General features: G+C 38.4%; 1 pseudogene; it reads right to left on the bottom strand.

The window, feature by feature from the left end:
• Positions 1-1366: 1366 nt before the first annotated feature.
• Positions 1367-11372, bottom strand: LOC118988139 (uncharacterized; annotated as a pseudogene).
• Positions 11373-12873: the final 1501 nt, after the last annotated feature.

The raw sequence follows: 12873 nt of genomic DNA, 5'->3' as shown, positions 1-12873 counted from the left end.
CACCCAAATGCATTTAAAATTTTATATTATTATTGATACTTTATCCTCACCCAAGGACATGCTTATTGATGTTAGAGAGAGGGGAAGGGAGGAAGACAGAGGGGGGTGAGAAACATTGACGTGAGAGAGAAACATTAGTCAGTTGCTTCAAACCCACCCCAACTGGGAACTGAGCCTGCAACCTAATTATGTGTCCCGACTGGGAAATGAACCTGAAACATTTCAGTTTACAAGATAATGCTCCACCAACTGAGCCACACCAGCCAGAGCCTCAGAACACATTTAAGGACTAACTATTTGCAGAAACTGAGAAACCAGACCCTATTCACAACAGCCTCAGTCCAACAGGGGCCCCAGGCAGTCACAGGCTGGGGTAAATGCCACAGCAGTTATAAGAGAGGGCACTGGGTTCATGGAGGAGAGACATTTGATCCAGACAAGGAAGTCAAGGAAGCCTTTCCAGAGAAGAGTATGTCTGAGATGCACTCAGCCTAAGTAAACACTAGGAGAAAGCAGGGCAAGAAACATTTATGAACTTTGAAGACACAGAACATTGCAGGTTCTGTGCAATGTTACACTTGGAGGTGTTTGAACAAAAAAACACTAAGTATTTCTGTATGGTATGGAGTACAGTATGAATAATAGGAAATAATATGAAATGGAATAATAGGAAATGAGGGTGAAGAGGTGAATAGTGTCAACATAACAAAGGACCTCACAGGTCATCATTTGGAATCTATCCTGAAAGCAATGAGAAGCCACTTAAGATTGTTAGGCAAAGGAATGGCATATTATTTTTTAAATTATATGGAAGAAGAGATCAGAAGGACTGGGGACAAGAGGCAAGGGACCATGTTGGAAGCCATAGTAGTCCATGGAAGAGATGTGGAGGACTGAGCTAAAGGAATGACAATCGGAACAGAGAAGGGATGGACCCAGAGCATATTAGGGAGATAAAACTCCTGATAATTGGTAGCATATTGGATGTAGGGGACAAAGAAGAAAGAGAAAACAAAGACACTTCACAGTGTCTGACTTGGGCAAATAGATAGATGGCAGAGCCATTTTCCAAGAGGGCCAATGGGGGCAAAGAACATGTTTTGGAGGCAAGATCCTTATCCGGTAGCAACATTTAATGAAATGATGCACTTCAACAGGTTAATAATGCACTTAATTTTACTACAAAATCTAGTGTATCAAATCTCTTCAAAATAGCTGTTAACATTCAAATGATTAGGCAGAAAGGTACACTGACTCTGCTAGAAACAAATACCAAACACAGTTCAGACTGAAGAGGCTTCAGTACTTGAAAGGGTAGATGGTAAGGCCTGGTGTAAGTTTGGGACTGATGCTGTCATTTACTTACATGTTAACAGTGAGATAAACAGCCAAAAAGTAATAGTATCATTGTCCCAGAAGTAACATAACAATGGAGGCTGCTCCTTCCAGGTAGAAAGAAATTAAAATAATTTTATAGTAACCAAACTTCTTCAGCCAGGACTGGCTCATAAGTACAAGGCACTGAAATGGAAATACACTGACATCATGTTAAAACGGAACCCCATGAATCCTACTCATTCTTGCTGATGACAAAATAATTGTTCTCAGCAAAAAAATAAAATTGCTTCTAAATTATAACATCAGTTGAAACACAGAGCTAACACATCATGGTTGGAAATGCTATTACCCATACAAATTGACCAAGGATAATAATATCCTATAAATAACAAAAATAGCTATTATTTCCTACAGTTTCTGACATTTTCATTTTCACACTAACATGAAGAGATTTTACTAAAACTGACTGTATGAAAGCTTCGTTTTATGGTAATGTGAAAGGCCCAACTCAAATTTAAAATAAATCCAGATTTTAAATTTGAGATAAAAATTCAGAATCCAACTAACACACAAGAAATAAAACAAAAATTCATTGAATAAACAAACAAATATTTCACTATTCTTGTTACTATACTATAAGTCCAAAATGCACTTTTTACCTTAAAATCGAGCTCCAGAGATAATCAACAGTTTATGATTCTACCTACACTTCTAGTTTTGTTGCTTGCCTGACCTTACATATTTTCATAATTCTAACAGACTTGTTTTGAGAGCTCAGATACATTTTTCTACATTTCTTGCTACCAATGAAAAAGTTTATTGTTCTAGACTGCAAAGTTTGTGCTAAATACACATATGTACATTATTAACAAAGATTAGAACACATTCTGTTTTCAATAAAAACTATTGTTTAACTCTGAAAAGTTTTCACTAACCAAATGTACATATATTACAATTTGAAGAGAATTCTGAATGATGTAACTAGAATACAAATGTTCCTTAATACACATAAGGGTTTTCTTCTCTTAGTGATTTTTTTGGCTTATTTCCCTACTTTCAAGGAACAAGAGCTCTTTTTCTGGGTTCTAAAAACAATGGCCCAGTGACCAGTGTAATCCAATGCATTTCTTAGAGTTTTGTAGGAGAAAGTACATTAAGCACCCCAGCAAGTCCCCTTGACATATAATAATATTGTACAATTACACAGCTCACATATTGAGATGAAGCTTCTTGTTCTCAGTCTCTAATACATAAATAAACAGTACAAGAAGTTAATAATGTAAGAAATATGTGGCAGAATGAAAAAAGCAAGATTTTGAAATCAGATGTCCCTAAGTTTGAATGCCAGCTTTGCCATGTTATCAGTTGTGTGTTCAAATTACTTCACCTAAGAGTCATTTTCTCTAAGGGAGCCCTAGTGCACTGTTGGTGGGATTGCAGACTGGTACAACCACTATGGAAAATGATACAGAATTTTCTCAGAAAACTAAAAATGGATCTGCCTTTTGACCCAGCAATTCCACTGCTAGGATTATATCCTAAGAGCCCTGAAACACCAATCAATCCAAAAGAACCTATGCACCCCAATGTTCAGAGCAGTACAATTTACAATAGCCAAGTGTTGGAAGCAACCTAGGTGCCCATCAACAAATGAATAAATTAAAAAAACTATGGTACATTTACACAATGGAATTCTATGCAGCAGAAAGAAAGAAGGAGCTCCTACCCTTTGCAACAGCATGGATGGAACTGGAAAGCATTATGCTGAGTGAAATAAGACAGACAGTGAAAGATGAATACCATATGATCGCACCTTTAACAGGAACCTAAACAACAAAACAAACAAACAAGCAAAATATAACCAAAGACACTGAAATACAGAACAGGCTGACAGTGACCAGAGGGAATAGGGGAAGGAATTTCAGGTGAAAAGGGGACGGGTTTGCAGGAACAAGTATAAAGGACACATGGACAAAAACTAGGGGGTGGGTGGAAATGGAAGGGAGGTGGAGAGGGCTGGTGGGGGTTGGCTGGGATGGAAGAAAAGACAGAAAACTGTACTTGAACAACAATTAAATTTTTTTAAGTCTCCATATCTCTTAGTCACACACAAGTGCGCGCTCTCTTATCTACCACACACTCAAATATAAGATACTTAATAATTGTTGGTTATTAGTTTTCTGTCCCATATGTAAAAAGATAAGAACACATGATGAGTAATCTAACAAAACTCATGAAAGAAACTGCTTTTTCTTTTACTAAAATAAAGCCTTTTACAAACATGATTTTGGCTCTCCATTCATGTTTACTGAGACGACTTCGTGAATAGTGTGTTTTAGCATAAATGTCGGAGAGCTGATGCCAAATAAGCCTAAAATCAAGAGAGACAGAGGTAGTTATGTTCATACAATGAGTCTAATCAATATTTGCTGCAGAGTCTTAATAGTAATTGCTAACACTTCTAGAGTGTTTCTTTTGTGCCAGGAATCATTTTTGGTACTTTTTATGTTTTAATTCATGTAATCATCATCATAATTCCACTAGTTAGGCACTATTTTTATTCTCATTTTATAAATGAGGAAACTAAGGCACAGAGAGGTTGAGTAACTTACCCAGGGTCTCCCAGCTAGTGAGAGGGGAGCCAGACTCCTCCTTCTCCAGCAGGCCCCATGCTCTTGACCCATTTACTAATCTGCCTCTCTGAGGAGAGTGGGATGTGGAAGAGTCACAAATGTATTGAAACAGTTATTAGAAAGAGCACTTGTTAATTCTTTTCTCCTTTTGTTTATCCAGCTCCTTCTAAAGAAAGCTACTGAGAAGACAGCCTGAGAAAATGAAAATACAGTGCTTACCTTCATTACTATTACCAACATTTTGAATGACTTAGCCAATTACATAACATTAACAACAGACTTCATGCTATTTTTTACCCAATAATTTATACAAGTGTCACTTCTCTAGAAATTAAAAATAAACTTCAGACAACTTTGAATTTCTACTTTATAATGATTTTTAAATTGAGATAGACAGCTATCTGTATGTTCATGGAGGGCTTGAGAAAAAGGATGGTTAAAATCTTTTGGCCATACTTCCCTTAAAATTTAATAGCCAAGAGAGACTCAGAGAAAATATTTGCTGAACATACAACCAAAAAAGTCCTGGTATCTAAAATATATCAAGAATTTTTACAATTCAAAAATATGAAGATGTACAACTGTGAAAAATAGTCAAAAAATTTGAACAAACAATTCACAAAAAATATATGCATGGCAAGTAAGCACATGAGGAGATGCTCAGCGCCATTAGTAATCATCAGGAAGATGCAAATCAAAACCACAGTAAAATATATCCTCTTCACATCTACTAGTATGCTAAAACTAAAAAGGTTGATCATAAGCACTGGTGAGAATGTGGAGCAACTGGAACACATATACTAATGGTAGGAATGTAAAATGTCTCAACCACTTTGGAAAACAATTTGGCATCATCTTTAAAAGTTAAACATATACCTACCATGTAATCCAGCCATTCCATTCTTAGGTATTTATCTAAGGAAAGCATATGTCCTACAAAAACACAAATGTTCATAGCACCTTACTTTGCAATAGCTATGAAGCTGGAAACAATACAAATGTCCATCACAAAGTGAATAGATAGCAAATTGTGTTATATCGATACAATGACATACTATTCAGAAATAACAAGGAATGAAACATGGATACCCACAACAACACAACTAAAAGAATCCAACCCCAAAATTGCATGCTGTATTATTTTATTTATATAAATATCCAGAAAATGCAAACTGTAGTGACAGAAAGCAGGTAGGTGGTTACTTGGGGATGAGGGAGGTTGGGAAAGGCTATAGAACAGATTACAAAGAGGTGCAAAGAGACTTTGAGGAGTGAGTAATGGATATGTTAACTATCTCAATTGTGGTGATGGCTTCATGGTGCATACATATGTCAAAATGTACCAAGATGTACAGTTTAAATATGTGCAGTTTATTAAGGATCAATCATAGTTCAATAAAACTGTAACCAAAAAAACTGCCGTTTTTAGATTCTAAAGAAAGCAGTAGAAAGATCGATTCTAATATTTTTCCAAGTATTTAATAAAGCATGAAAAGTAATACCAGAAATCTGTATTAAAACTGTCAGTATTGCACTGACCACTGTGGCTCAGTTGCCTGGGTGTCATTCTGCAAAGTGAAAGGTCACCAGTTCAATTCCCAGTCAGGACACATGCCTGGGTTTCAGGTTTGGATCCCAGTCAGGGCATGTATGACAGACAACCGATCAATATTTATCTCCCCCTTTTTCTCACTTCCTTCCAATCTCTCTAAAAATAAATAATAAATTTTTTCTTTAATAGCATAAAGAGAGAAAGCAGATTTATCAGGTGACAGTACACTTTATAGAACATGGGAGCAGGCCAACTCTGAGCAGACATTCACATCATGGGCTGGAGGGATCCTACTCTTATAGGGAGAGACTTTCCTGGCTAGTTCCATTTTTAAAAATATATTTTATTGATTATGCTATTACAGTTGTCCCATTTTCCCCCTTCCCCTCCACCTTGCACACACCCTCCCACTCACATTCCCCACCCTTTAGTTCATGTCCATGTGTCATAAGTTCTTTAGCTTCTACATTTCCCATACTATTCTGCCCCTCCCCCTGTCTATTTTCTACCTACCATTTATGCTACTTATTCTCTGTACCTTTTCCCCCATTCTCCTCCTTCTACTCCCCTGTTGCTAACCCTCCATTTGATCTCCATTTTTGTGCTTCTGTTCCTGTTCTAGCTGTCTGCTTAGTTTGCTTTTGTTTTAGGTGTGGTTGTTAATAACTGTGAGTTTGCTGTCTTTTTACTGTTGATATTTTTTATCTTCTTTTTTCTTAGATACGTCCCTTTAACATTTCATATAATAATGGCTTGGTGGTGATGAACTCCTTGAACTTGACCTTATCTGAGAAGCACTTTATCTGTCCTTCCATTCTAAATGAAAGCTTTGCTGGATAGAATAATCTTGGTTGTAGGTCCTTGCCTTTCACAACTTTGAATACCTCTTTCCAGCTCCTTCTTGCCTGCAAGGTTTCTTTTGAGAAATCAGCTGATGGTCTTATGGGAACTGTTTTGTAGGTAAGTCTCCTTTTCTCTTGCTTTTAAGATTCTCTCCTTACCTTTAATCTTGGGTAATGTAATTATGGTGTGCCTAGGTTTGTGGTTCCTTAGGTCCAAATTTCTGGGGGCTCTCTGAGCTTCCTGGACTTCCTGGAAGTCTATTTCCTTACCAGATTGGGAAGTCCTCCTTTATTATTTGTTCAAATAACTTTTCACTTGTTGCTCTTCTTCTTCTCCTTCTGGTTTTCCTATCATTCAGATGTTGGAACATTTAAAGATTTCCTGGAGGTTCCTAAGCCTCTCTATTTTTTTTGAATTCTTGTTTCTTTATTCTTTTCTGTGTGGTTGTTTCTTTCTTCTTTCTGGTCCACTCCATTGATTGACGTCCCAGTTTCCTTCCCATTACTATTGGTTCCCTGTGCATTTTCCTTTATTTTACTTAGTATAGCCTTCATTTTTTCATCTAATTTGCGACCAAAGTCAACCACTTCTGTGAGCATCCTGATCAGCAGTGCTTTGAACTGTGCATCTGATAGGTTGACTATCTCTTGGTCACTTAGATGTATTGGCTCTGAAGCTCTGATCTATTCTTCCGTTTGAGCCATTTTGGGGGGGGTTTGTCATGAATGTTATGTAGTGAGGGGTGGAGCCTTAGGTGTTCACCAGGGCGGGGCAACCTAGTAGCTGGGTTGTGATGCTGTATGTGGGGGCGGGGTCAGAGAGGGAACAATGGTTCTTGCTCCACTCTCTGTCAGATTTCAGTCCTTTCTGCCACTTTCCACATGCAAATTGGACCCTTCTGGTGCTGGTTCCCAGGTGGCTGGGCTTGTGTAAGTTCTAGGACCCTGTGGGTCTCTCCAATGAATGCTGCTGGGAGGCTGGTAGTCTCTCCCTACACCTCAACCCCCACATGTGTTTTCAATCAGTGCTTTTAGGCTTTATTTCCCAGTGCTGGGGCCCTGGATTGGGCAGACTGTCTTGCTGCCCATTTTCATCTGGTTTATCTGCACATAAATGTGTGACTGTGGTCAGCCAGCTGCTTTGCGCGCCTCACTGGGTCTGCTTGTTGCCACCTAACTCCTGGGGTCTTCCAGCCATCACCTGCATGCTCAGGGTCTGCTAGCCACTGCCTGTGCACGCAGGGTCTTCTAACTGCCACCTGTGTACCCAGGTCCACCAGCCACCATTTTTTTCTGCCACAACCCCTCTCTGCTAGCAGCCGACTCCACCCCTCTTACTGGTCTGGATGAATGGTTGTCAGACTTCCATACAGTTCAGTTTTCTGTCAGTTCTGGTTGTTTCTTGTCTCTAAATTTTTTTGTCCTTAATTTTGCTTGTGCAAGGAGGCACAATGTGTCTACCTATGCCTTCATCTTGGTCAGAAGTCTCTAAAATCTTTTTTTACAAAACCTGTCAGCATTGTGTATAATAGAAAACTACTGGAAATAGCCTCAGATATTTCAGTAAAATTCAACTATGGAATACTAATGAAATTTACCCCCAAACAACTATTTTTAAAAAGTAGATTTATACATGACATGGGAGTTTCTATAACCTATTAAATATCAGTACTACCCCCAAGTGATGTACAGATTAATTGACAAGATAATTCTGAAATGCCCATGGAAATGCAAGGGACCCAGAATAGCCAAGGCAATTTTGAAAAACAAGAACAAAGTAGTAGGGCTCACATATTCCAAAATTATAAAAAGAATGAAAAGACAGCCCACAGATTAGAGAAAGTTTGTCCATAATATATCTGATAACAAATCACATCAAAAATTTGTAAAGAACTATTACAACTGAACGATAAAAAGACAAATAACCCAATTAAAAACTGGACAAATATGATGAACAGATACTTCTCCAAAGAGCATATACAAATGGCCCATAGCATAAGAAAAGATGCTTAACAACATCATTAATCATCAAGAAAATGCAAGTCAAAACCTCAATGAGATGTTATTCATGCACATAAGAATGGCTAAAGTCAAAAAGAGATAACAGCAAGTGTTGGTAAAGATTTGAAGAAACTGGAATCTTTGTCACTATTTGTGGGAATGTACAATGGTGCAGCCACTTTGGAAAACAGTCTGTCTCAAAATGTGAAACATTTACCTTATGACACAGATATTACACTCCTAGGTACACACCCAAAAGAAATAAAAATACATGTCCATGCAAAAACTAGTATGTTAAGGTTCGCAACATTATTCCTTAATAGCCAATATGGGTTAACAACCCAAATGTTCATCAACTGATGAATGGGTAAACAAAGAGTACATATCCACACAGTGGATGATTATTTGGCTGTAAAAGGAATAAAGTACTGACACATGTTGTAACATGGGTGGACCTTAAAAACACTGTGTTTAGTGAAAGAAGCCAGTCACAAAAAAAACAACACTTATATGATTCCACTCATATTAAAGTCCAAAATAGGGAATTCTATAAAGATAGAAAGTAGAAATGGTTGCTCATAGCTAAGGGAGGGGATAGTCAATTAGCAGGGCAATAATTAAAGGGTATGGTATTATTTTTAGGTGATTAAAATGTTTTAAAATTGAGTGTAGTGATGATTGCACACATATATAAATATACTAAGAACCACTGAATTGCACACTTTAAATGGATGAATTGTGTGGTATGTAAATTATATCTCAATGAAGGTATTTTAAAAATCTACTCTTTTTTAAAATTCTTTTATATATGACTTTTAACAAACTTTTTTTTTGACTGGAGAAGAGAAGATATTATAGGCAAGTAGTGATTAAAAAGTAGGAAGATATAGATAGACTAGAATCTGACAGAGACAGGAACTCCAACAGCTTCCATTCTGGTTCATTCATCATAGAAGCAAATAGGTTGACAACCCTCAAACTGCCCTGAAGTGAGAGCATCACTTTCTTACATATACATTGTACCTGGGACTATATAGCTAAGCTGAAAATGATATTCTACTTGGTATATTCTGTGAAGCCAAAAGGGATTTTCTACTTGGTATACTCTGTGAAATAAATCATGTAAAGACAGTACTTGAGAGATAGAATCTTAAAGTACACAGCTCTGAAGGCAGAGCCTCCTTTTCTCATCTGTAATTATAAGATAGAAGAGTCTTCCCTTCAAAGGTGGTTTGAGAATTACTTGAGATTGTGTGTAAAGTACACTTGGCACATAGTAAGCACTCAACACATGTGTTATCACTATTAAGGTATATATGGTAAGCACACAACAATAAAGGGCCTGAGCTAATGGCAGAAAGACAAAATCTGTCCTGTATACTTTGCCTTAGAAAGTGTGATGAGGCCCTGGCTGGTGTAGCTCAGTGGATTGAGCGTGGGCCTGCGAACCACACAATCACGGTTCAATTCCCAGTCAGGGCACATGCCTGGGTTGTGGGCCAGTTCCCAGCAGGGGATGCACGAGAGGCAGCCATACATTGATATTTCTCTCCTTCTCTCCTTCCCTTCCCCTCTAAAGATAAATAAATAAATAAATCTTTAAAAAAGAAAGTGTGATGATACTTATATTTTAGAAATATTTCTATCCCACAGAGTTTAAATATTTTTGAATAAATAGTAAAAACTCATCTATTTAGAATGACTTATTTTGAAGATTATATATAACAGATTTTACTTATTTAATTATGAAAGTATAAAAAATCCATATTGTGGGGAGGTTAAGTAATAATATTAGAAGATATACTTACATTAAGGGGAGCATTTTGATTCACCTAGTTCCCAGTGTAATAAACAGCAGGCTGGTATAATTTTTGAAGGTGGGCACACCATCTACCATAACAGTAATGACCATGAAATTTTAATAGCACTCTGAAATTCCAGGACTCAATTTTTGAGCCAAGGGTTTTGGAAACCTGGCTTTAAGAATTCTTGAGTAACTCTTCTTCATGGTAAAGGTCATAAGAACTTTAAATGCCAGGGCAAAGCAAAACTACACATTCACAGAAAGCCACATATTTTCTTCTATAGCTCTGCTGAGGCTTAAATGAGAATGCTCAAGGGTACAAAACTCAAAAGCTCAAATGTTTAAAATACCATATGGCTCAGTTCTTATTTTCTCCTTCATTTCTTATTCCCATTATTTTTCTGCTGAACCTTGTATAATGTCTAGGGCTCTGAATTTTTGTCTCTTAATAAATGATGTCATTTTTTTCAAACTACTGATATAGTCAGATTTTTCATTTCCTCAGCCAGGTAAGAGTTTTAAATCTTCGATCCCTTCAAGAAGGTATGTGATGAATCATCACATATCTATGGGCAGATAAATCCTGCCCCCAACATGACACTCTTCATGAATGAAGGTAGAATCTCCTTGGGAATGAGATCCTCCACAAAAATAATCATGAAGTTACTGAAGAAGATTTAATGAAAGATGTGGGAGAAATTCATTATCAAAAAGAGGCAAAAATTCTTCTGGGTCAGGATTTGTCTCTTCAGTGAGATGACAGATATCTAGGGGGGATACAGTTTACTTTCTGAGAAAAGGCTTTTCTTGGGGCTTCCTTTAGGTTCAAAGGGACACATGTGGTACATGCCAGTATAAAGGATGGCAATGGCAAGGGTGGCAAGGACAATAGTAATGGCCTGAAAACTGAGCAAAATTTCCATATTATCAGATGAGGCACAGACAAGGATGCTGGTAGATCCTATCAGTGCAGCCACTTGGTTAATTTTAACAAACTGAAGCCGACTTTCATGTCTAGTGAAAATCTCAACAGAGCACACTGGGCTTGCAGAACAAAGGTAAGCATGCTATCAAAAGCGCATAATATCACCAGGTGAAGTCCATGGAGCCAGTCACCTTTGTGATAGTATTTCCAAGGGAACCAAGGAAGCAGGAAGACTATTGCGTATAAAGCAGCACCACACAAAACACAACCGTGATGACTGAAACAGCAGTCAGTGTGGGGGCGACTTCCCTCACAAGTCCCCCCGAGTGCCACGGATGAGAGTGAATATGACAAACACATGATGTGATCTGCTTGAGGAGGAGAAGTGAGCAGTGGCCAGTTTCTCAGGGGAGACAAAGGCCAGCAGCAGCCAGTTTTTCCGAGGAGAAAAAGGCCATGAGCCCCTCCCCCTCCTCCAGGGGCTTTTATTGGGTTGTAATACACAAGAATACAGGGCGGCAAGGATCAAACAGTAGATAACATTTCAAAGAAATCTGAGGGCTTACTATGAGTCAGTCTGTCAGGAACAGAGTTTTAGGGTTTCCTGCTGGAACCCTTAATATATGAATGAAAGCACTCTTAGCAGAGCAGATTTCACAGGTTTACCAGGAAGTCTTTGTGATGCCAGATTTTTCCCCAGGACACACTCTAGCAAGGCAAGGAGCTGCACCTCTCCCCATCAGGTATTCAGGCTTAAGGGGATTAGAGCCAGGGAGCACTTCTCCCAGAGAATATGGGGACTCAGGCTTTGTCAAATCTGGGGGGTGAGAGTCTATTGCTCTTTGTTGCAGGGCCGCCCCCCGCCCAGTCCTTCCATGAAGGCCTCCCAAGTGACTGAGTCTGGCTTAGGTTGCCCCCCACTGCAAGGGGTCTTACCCCTCATTGACTTCCGACCAAGCTTTGAGGGGAAGGAGAGGAAACTGAGGCAGCGTTTGCTACCAGAGACAGGCTTTGTCTCCTGCAGCTTGCATTCCAAAGGTTGTCCCTCACCCTTAGCCACAAGGGGTCGAGAAACAATTCCTAAAACCAGGCAGAGCGGTCTGCAACAAGTCAGCCTTCAAGTTATTGTGAAAATACAGTCAGAACATTAAGCATGTTGCAGATCATTAAAATTATCTAGAAGGAAAAAAACATAGTATTATTTTAATGTAATTCATACAGATGAAAAGGACCCCTGGATGTTTACTTAATGTGAAAAAACAAAGCTGATCATTAAAGAAAGTGTATTACTATAAAAACTAACAGGGGGACATGCCTACTGACAGAATTATAATAACTGCTAATACCACTCAAAAAGTCACTGTGCATTCACTTTGTATTTAGGCATCATTGTACCAGAGTTTACATGAATTATTTTATTAAAACAATCCTAAGAAGTAGGTACAATTACTATTTTTACTTTACAAAGAAGGAAACCGAGGACGAGAGAAGCTGGGCAACTTGCCAATCTAATAAGCGACCGAGCAGGTTTGAGCCAAGGCAGATGGAAAGCAGAGTCTGTACTTTCATTAGTTATGCTCAGTGGCCTCTCCACAAGGTACACAGGACCATGCCTCAGCAAAGGATGGTGGCCTGTGTATACACCATGGTCTAGTTTCACATAATTTCATTAACAAAGATTAAAATATCATTGTTGCGGAGAGAGAAAATGGCAGTGGAGTAGGACAGAGCAACTCCAGTTCTCGTACCCCTGGGAGAAAATCCTGGCAGATTTACTG

Source organism: Sturnira hondurensis, unplaced genomic scaffold (genome assembly GCF_014824575.4).
Source record: "Sturnira hondurensis isolate 20B ecotype Veracruz unplaced genomic scaffold, ASM1482457v3 Scaffold0005964, whole genome shotgun sequence".
NCBI lineage: Eukaryota > Metazoa > Chordata > Mammalia > Chiroptera > Phyllostomidae > Sturnira > Sturnira hondurensis.
This window is presented reverse-complemented; position numbering and strand designations above follow the sequence as displayed.